This window comes from Crocuta crocuta, unplaced genomic scaffold (assembly GCF_008692635.1).
Source record: "Crocuta crocuta isolate KB4526 unplaced genomic scaffold, BGI_CrCroc_1.0 scaffold449, whole genome shotgun sequence".
NCBI lineage: Eukaryota > Metazoa > Chordata > Mammalia > Carnivora > Hyaenidae > Crocuta > Crocuta crocuta.
Genome location: NW_027533117.1, coordinates 1,979,747 through 1,988,392, shown reverse-complemented (window position 1 = coordinate 1,988,392; position 8,646 = coordinate 1,979,747). Strand labels below are relative to the sequence as shown.

The following is an 8,646-nucleotide window of genomic DNA, read 5'->3' as shown; positions in this document are numbered from 1 at the left end:
TTATAGATAAGGAAACTAGCACAAAGAAGTTAAATAGCTTATCTAAGGCCACTTAGCTAAGAAGTTTTGGAAAGTTTTGGGCTTTCACATGTAGACATTCTGATTCTAGAACCCATACGCTTAGGAAGAAGAATAGTGAACATGGGAAGCATCAGTCATTCAGCAGTTTCTATTGAAATCTCTTATGTGTTTTCACCATGTGAGGAAGATGAAGAAAAATAATAAAAGTTTTCCCAAGAAGTTTACCATCTACTTAGGAAGTCATAATCTTAACTATCTCTAATTGGAGCCTGGTTTATATAAACTAAAAGAGGTGTTTTTAGTTGTTGATGTTGTTTGGAAGGACTTCAATGTAATACAATTCCATAAGAATTTTGGTATCTATTTATTAATTGTTTCTACTAAATTGGGTTCCATTTGCTTTCTTTACTCAATGATAAATTATGAACACCGTTCCAGGCAGTGTGTGACAAACCTACCTATTTTGTAGCTCTTGTCTTGCATTCCCATAACTTACTTAACCTGAGCTCTATTAATGGGCCTTTAGCTTGTTCTCAATTTTTCAGTTTCACAATTGATAAAAAGCAAACTAATAAGTGCTTTTGAAGACACGTGTACAAACCCATGCATATGTTTGTACACTTGTATAAGGGTTTATTCCAAGATTTCTAGGATATGATATATGATGGGTTGGATATTATATATATTGTATATATAGGTTTTGATAAATTAATTTTTTAAATTTTTTTGATGTTTATTTATTATTGAGACAGAGAGAAACAGAGCATGAATGGGGGAGGGTCAGAGAGAGAGGGAGACACAGAATCTGAAGCAGGCTCCAGGCTCTGAGCTAGCTGTCAGCACAGACCCTGATGCAGGGCTTGAACCCAGGAACCCTGAGATCATGACCTGAGCCGAAGTCAGACGCTTAACCGACTGAGCCACCCAGGTGCCCGGTTTTGATAAATTTATAATGGCATGTATCCATTGAGACACTATCATGCGGAGTAGTTCCACTACCCGAAAAATTTTATGTGTTCCCCCTATTTTAGTTACTATATCCTGGACATGTCTTCATATTATTAGTATATATTTTTAAACAGTTAAATAGATTTCTAGTGTTTTATTAAACTTGCTTCATATTGATAAATATTAAATTATTTTCAGTTGTTTGCTATTATTTACAAAATCACGGGGTGCCTGGTTGCCTCGGTTGGTTAAACATCCAACTTTAGCTCAGGTCATAATTTCATGTTTCAGTTTTTGAGTTTGAGCCCTGCATTGGGCTCCACACTGACAGTGCAGAACCTGCTTGGAATTCATTCTGTCTCCCTCCCTCTCTGCCTCTCCCCTCCCCTCAAAAAAACCTGTAATAAACATTCTTGTATATAACAACTTTGGACACTTTTGTGAGTATATCTGTAGGATAATGAAAGATTTAAAAGAAGAGAAAAGAAGAATGAGTTAGTCAGTGCCTATGAATATAGTCGTGCACAGAAATGTAAAACAATTAAGTCATACACACTTAATGTTAAAAAATAAAAGAGACACAGGAAAGAGACAGTAAACTAACATTTGTTTGGTGTATATCATGTGCCATATATATATATGTGTGTGTGTGTGTGTATATATATACATATATATACACACACACACTCACATTTTTTCCTGTAAAAAAGATGTTAACAAACATCATCCCACGTTTTAGAGAACTGATCTTAGTTAAATTTACAAGAAAACAAATATATTCATGTGCAGTCATGCATATTGGGAGATGTGGCTGTCATTCAAACCAAAACAAACATACCTGCATAGCAGCCCTTGAAGCTAAGCGATTAGCCCCATTTGCCTCAAGGCTTTGTGATGCAACAGGTTTTAAACCCAGGCTGCCCTCTTTGGTGTAATACCACCCTGTCTGCAAAAGGAAAAGATTGTCAAAAACCAGATAGAGTCTACTAGAAGGCCAATGTTCTATTTCAAAGTTACTAAGACAAGGATATAAGGATTGGGAAAAAAGCAGACACTCAGGTATCTGATAACCTGGATAGATTTTTTCTTAACCTGGTAGCAAGAGTGACTTGTTATAGAACCAGAGAACTGACCTTGCACATAGAGATCAAGGGGACTGTGAAATATAAATGTCACAGTTACTGAATATAGGTAAGGCTTTGAAAGTGTTATCTGATCTGGAGAAAAAGTGGTATTATAAAAACACTATATAAATGAAAAAGTAAGCTAATATAAGAATACCCAAGTAATATCTGTTATATGATAGGCACTAAATAAAATTCATTAAAATATTTCCTATTTTAAAAGATGGGCATATTTAATAGCATATTTTTTAATACGTTTCATTAATTCATTGGAAACTTCACAATTTCTAAAATTCCCACATTAAATAATAATAAGTAAAAACATCAAAATAATTCAACACAAAACTGTTGCTAGACCCTCAAAGAGTAAGAAACTTTAAATGCCGAACTGATGAGAAAATTAAACCAGACTAAAGTTTCCTAATAATAAACAGATTTTTCTTAATATACATAAAATCCTGAGCAATTATAGAATTTTCTAAAATATTTTTAAATTTAAAACAAGTTCTAAATTATTGTGGTTGAAGAACTTCACTGTATGTTAAATACACATTTTATTTAATGGAGCATACAACAATTAATAGTTTCAAGTATGGCTGAATTCCATTAACAGAAGAGAGGAGAGATAACATAATCTATCATAGCTGGTCTATTACAATGGTATTTTATACCACTATGCACATAGAAACATGATTTAGGACAATATAGCCAATCAGTGATATAATTATGTGTGATTTTACTGAAATATAATATGTGACTATCCAATCCTACAAAACAGTTCACAATATGATGTCAGATATTCTTGTTTTATAATTTATCATGTTTATCCTATCAAATAAAATAGCTTTATTTTTTTATTTTAAAAAATTTTAACACTTATTTTTGAGAGACAGAGCATAGGTGGGGGAGGGGCAGAGAGAGAGGGAGACAGAGTTTGAAGCAGGCTCCAGGCTCTGCAGCACAGAGCCCAATGTGGGGCTGGGATTCAAGAATGGTGAGATCATGACCTATGCCAAAGTCAGTCACTTAACCAACTGAGCCACCCAGGCACCCCTAAAATTCCTTTAAGGAAAAAAATTCCTTTAGAGAAATGTACTCTCTAATGTATTTTATTTTAATTTTAAATGTTTATTTTAGAGAGCATGAGTCGGGGAGACAGACAGAGGTGGTGGGGAGTGAGAGAGAGAGAGTAAATATTTTTTTTCTTAAATAGTTTATTGTCAAGTTGGTTCCCATATAACATCCAGTCTCATCCCAACAAGTGCCCTCCTCCATGCCCACCACCCCACTCCCCTCTCCCCCACCCCCATCAGCTCTCAGTTTGTTCTCAGCATTCAAGAGTCTCTTATGGTTTGCCTCCCTCCCTCTCCCCAATTATTTCCCCCATTCTCCTCCCCCATGGTCCTCCGTTAAGTTCCCTCTAATCCTCCTATATGTGAAAACATACGGTATCTGTCCTTCTCTGCCTGACTTATTTTGCCAGCATAACACCCTCAAGTTCCATCCATGTTGCTACACATGGCCAGATTTCATTCTTTCTCATTGCCATGTATTGTTCCACTGTATAGATAAACCACATCTTCTTGATCCATTTGTCAGGTGATGGACACTTAGGCTCTTTCCATGATTTGGGTATTGTTGATAGTGCTGCTATGAACATTGGGGTACATGTGCTCCTATGTGTCAGCACTCTTGTATCCCTTGGGTAAATTCCTAGCAGTGCTACTGCTGGGTCATAGGGGAGTTCTATTGTTCATTCTTTGAGGAACCTCCATACTGCTTTCCAGAGGGGCTGCACCAGTTTACATTCTGACCAACAATGTAGGAGGGTAGCTGTTTCTCCACATCCTCCCAGCATTTAGAGTTTTCTCTGATTTGCTCATTTTAACCACTCTGACTGGCGTGAGGTTGTATCTCAGTGTGGTTTTGATTTGTATTTCTCTGAGGATGAGGGACACTGAGCATCAGAGAAAGAGTAAATCTTAAGCAGGCTCCATGATCAGTGCAGAGCCCAACACGGAGCTTAATGCCATGACCCTGGGATCATGACCTGAGCCGAAAGCAAGAGTAGGACACTCAACTGTTCAAACCTACTGAGCCACCCAGGTGCCCCTAATATATTTTAAAATACTTTTTCAGGCACATAAAAAGTAAGCACAGTTGAATGATGCAGCATTTGAAAGCAAGTGAGGATAAAATATAATGATCTTTACTATATATACCAAACCAATTTTAGAAACTATCATTCAATAATAAGTTTTTCATAAGCTTGTAGAGGGAAATTTATGATCTCAAGAGAAGAAATTAATACCTTCTTGTCATATAAAGTAAACAGAAGGAAAGAGAAGTTTCTCCACATTGCAGCTCCAAAATTACTCTTCTAGATCCTGAAGCAAAGATCTTTGTAAACTATAATCAGGAAATATGAAGTTACTTATTTTAATTCAACCAAAATTAAATGAAACTGAGAAGCAGGCACTGCATTTTGCAGTGGTTAAGCACGCAGATGCCAGGGCTATCCCAGCTGGGTTCTGGGACTTTATCAACATTGTGTCTTTAGCACATTCCTTGGAATTCACTTCCTTCATCTGTCCTTCAGTTCCTCCATTAGTAAAACATGGGATGATGCTAATAGTAATAAAAATTTCTTCAAAGCATTATGAATATTTTGAGTTAATATATGCGAGGTACCTAGAATAGTGTCTAGAACATAGCAGGTGCTACATAAAAATCAGCTGTTATTGTTTGTTTTTCTAAATAGAGAAAGATTTTTCTGCTCCAGAAACTCCTAGTTTAGCCTATGTAGACTAGTCTAGAGAGCACCAGGAAAAGGTTATTATTTAAATATGGTAAGCAGTTTTAAGATTCTATATATTTATTAAAGTTAAGTTACTTACGTTGAGAGAGAGAGAGAGAGAGAGAGAGAAGCAGAGAAAGCAGGGAGGTACAGAGAGGCAAGGAGAGAGAGAATCCCTGGTAGGCTCTGTGCTGTCAGCACAAAGTCCAGTGCAGGGCTCGATCCTAGGAACCGTGAGATCATGACCTGAGCCAAGATGAAGAGTCAGACGCTTAACTGACTAAGCCACCCAGATGCCCCTGTAATGTGATAAATATTAAAATTAAGATACCTTCAGAGTGTCTCATGTCAAAGAGGAAAGGTGAAAGCCATCATCAGGGATATGATTTAATTTTTATATTTGTACTTCTAGGTTATAGCCTGTCAATATTAGCTTTGCAATATTATAAGCCTCCTGGTAAATATTTTTATTGAATTTCAATTAGAAGCTTTACCTGTGATAATGTTTACCAAAGTTATTTGCCCTTTAGCATTTTCGATTTGATTATGACTGAATTTTCCTTTTGCAAGACTGTAAAGATTCATATAGAAAGAAACTTAGAGAATGTCTGTACTAACCAGTAACCCATTGCTATCTAGCTAATTTAATAAAAGATGAGAGTATTGGACATTGATACAGTCTATGGCTTTCAATATTAAAAAATTACTTAATTATTGCTGCCATCCATCTACCTCACTTTTCTAATCTATAAAAGATCAATGCCTATAATGTTTAATGTTGGAGACAATATTCATAAAAGCCAAGTAATTTAAGTGACATTTTCCAAGTTTTTATTATTAAGGCCACAGCTGTGCTTGGCACAATGAAACTAGCACCACTACTTGTCAGACAGTTTAACTTTTTAGGGCAGCTAATTAGACACTTCGGAGTGGGCTGACCTCTGGATAAGTATCTCTGCAATTGTTCTTACCTTGTTTTAATAGAACATGTATTATTGTTAATTAAAATACATAAGGTGTTGTTTATTTTATAATTGACAATGTGTAGTGTCGTTCAGGATTCTGAGGAGACTAGGCTGGCTGCAAGGTGTGATTTGAAAAATCTCAAATTAAAAATTATAAAGCACAGGCACCCTTCTTGTTGAGTGTTCATTCTCCAAACCCTTTATAATCAAACATCAATTTTTTAAAATATTCAATCATTTATCCTTCCCATTAAACTGTAACATGGTTTCTCTTGATAATATAACCAATTCCAGCTCTGGTAATCAGGATTTTACAACACTCAGCTGCCCTAGAGACTTGACATTTATTAATCCCCGGAGGAGGTCTGTGTGTAATACACGACAAACTCTACATTCGCATAAATCATGAAATTGTAGTTAAAACAAGAATGATGGCCTAGAGATTCAGTCAGCAAGGATCCAAACCATATCTTCTAACAAACAGGTGACTTTTTAAGAAATTCTAAAAGAATCCTCAGAGACTACTTTGGAAATGACTCAAGTACAAAGATGTGGAGCCCTGTATGAGGAGGCCACAAGAAATGAAAGCAGATTGACCAAACTTATAAAAGATGCCTACTAAAGATGGATTATTCAGATTGCTAACGAGCAGGTACTCACGGGCTATAAAGGGAAGAGGGGTAAACAGTGATTAAAAGAAAGCTTTAGAAAGAAAGATATTGGGGCACCTGGGTGGCTCAGGCAGTTAAGCGTCCGACTTCAGTTCAGGTCATGATCTCACTGTCTGAGTCTGAGCCCTGCATCAGACTCTGTGCTGACAGCCTGCTTTGGATTCCCTTTCTCTCCCTCCCTCCCTTCCTCTCCTTCCTCTCTCTCTCTCTCTGTCTCTCTCCCCCCCCCACTCATGCTCTGTCTCTCAAAAATGAATGTTAAAAAATTAAAGAGAAAGAAAGATATCATTCTACATTTCATTTTGCTGTAAGTATAAACATCACCTAAATGAAGAGTCCCTGAAATTTAGAACTCTTGGAGATAGGTTTATTTCATAATGAACTACTTCTAAATTTCTCAATATATCCCTTTTAAATTGTTTTATGTTTTTTTTTTAATTTATTTCTGAGAGAGAGAAAGAAAGCCCGCATGAACAGAGGAGGGTCAGAGAGGGAGATACAGAATCTGAAACAGGCTCCAGGCTCTGAGCTAGCTGTCAGCACAGAGCCCGACATGGGGCTCGAACCCATGAACCACAAACCGTGAGATTATGACCTGAGCTGAAGTCAGACGCTTAACCGACTGAGCCACCCAGGCGCCCCTCAATATATCCCTTTTAAAAGAGACATTATAAGAAATGTATCCAGAAATGGAGGTTCAGGAATTGGATTACCTTGGTTCTGCAGTGAAAGCCATCTCACAGAGTCAGAACTTGGCTCCAGACACATCAGGTTTACCACTAATTTGTGTCTCCCACAAAACCTATGGCAAATTATAACATTTTCAGAGGGAAACTCAAGGATATATAGACATTTCTACTGAGGATTGAAAAATCCTTTCCTCTTTATGAAATCTAAATCTGAACAAATCTAAATTTAATTGTGTTTGTGTGTGTGTGTACACAATGTTAAATCCATAATAATTATTGTTTTTTGTCTTTTTATACTGTCCCAAATATATTGTTTAAATAGTATTTCTACTAAGCCAAAGTTTATAGTTAATTATGCATAATTATATATGTTCCTCTAAATATTCCTCTTAGTTGGAAGAAAGATAATATTGAAGGAAGATAACATTCTTGGGATCAAGACAGATATGTGTTCCTTCTTATTAATTTTCTGAATCTCATCTTTATTCATTATACATATATTATGTGTACAATATACATATATTACATTATACATATATTATATTTAGTATATTATACTAAATATACGAAGTGATACAGCAAATGCTTTAGAGACATTATATTTTTTTAATTTTCACAATAATCCTAAGAGTAGGTCCCATTACTGTAATCATTTTTCAAGTAGGGAAACTGAAATTATGTAATTTGCTTAAGAACACGTCACATACAGAGGAAATGTTGGAGTCAGGACTCGTATCAGGCAGGTTGACATCAGAGTCCGCATTCTTAACTGATATGAGATTCTGCCTTATTGGAACTTACAAAGAAAGGCCTTGGATACAGAAGTCTCCTGTGTTCTGGAGTCTTACAGCCTAAGTTCAGACCCCATTCAGTCATACGTAAGTGTGTTAATTTAATATCTACAATGGTTCTATAAACCAGATATGTTCCCCTATTTTTTAACAGATAGATAAACTGATGCTTAGAGAAGTTAGGTAAATAAGGTACCCAAGGGAATGCAACTAGTAAATAGCATTAATTGTTTTGACTCTTAAGTCTCTGTTATTTCTAATACATGCACTGCCATTCATTTCATTCTTATTTAGTCATTCCAACAACACTGTGAGATAAGTCCTGATAGCTACATTTTATGAACAATGGAACACGTTAAATGACTTGTCTGAGTTCATCTAATCACCAAGTATTGGAACTAGGGTTCTAGACCAGGTCTGTTTGACTTAGAAGTCCATTTTCTATGATAAGTCATTGTTACTGAATGACTTGTAGACAAGCTGCCCATTATTTTGATATTTGTCATAGATTAAGACCTTATTCATTTTAAACTTTGCTATATTTACTCTTGTAGATAGATGAATCTCAGACACAAAATTGACCATTTTATAGCAGTCTTTGTTTTCCTAGTCCTAATCCAAAGGATTCTTGGGAAACATA

At 35.9% G+C, this 8,646-nt stretch overlaps 1 long non-coding RNA gene across 1 annotated transcript; it reads right to left on the bottom strand.

Moving 5' to 3' along the window:
* Nucleotides 1-1,813: 1,813 nt before the first annotated feature.
* LOC144216788 (uncharacterized) lies at nucleotides 1,814-7,969 on the bottom strand. The gene is made up of 3 exons (XR_013330757.1): nucleotides 7,923-7,969; nucleotides 7,240-7,328; nucleotides 1,814-1,915 (listed from the first exon to the last, which is right to left on the bottom strand). It is a non-coding gene; the product is annotated as an uncharacterized LOC144216788 (long non-coding RNA).
* Nucleotides 7,970-8,646: the final 677 nt, after the last annotated feature.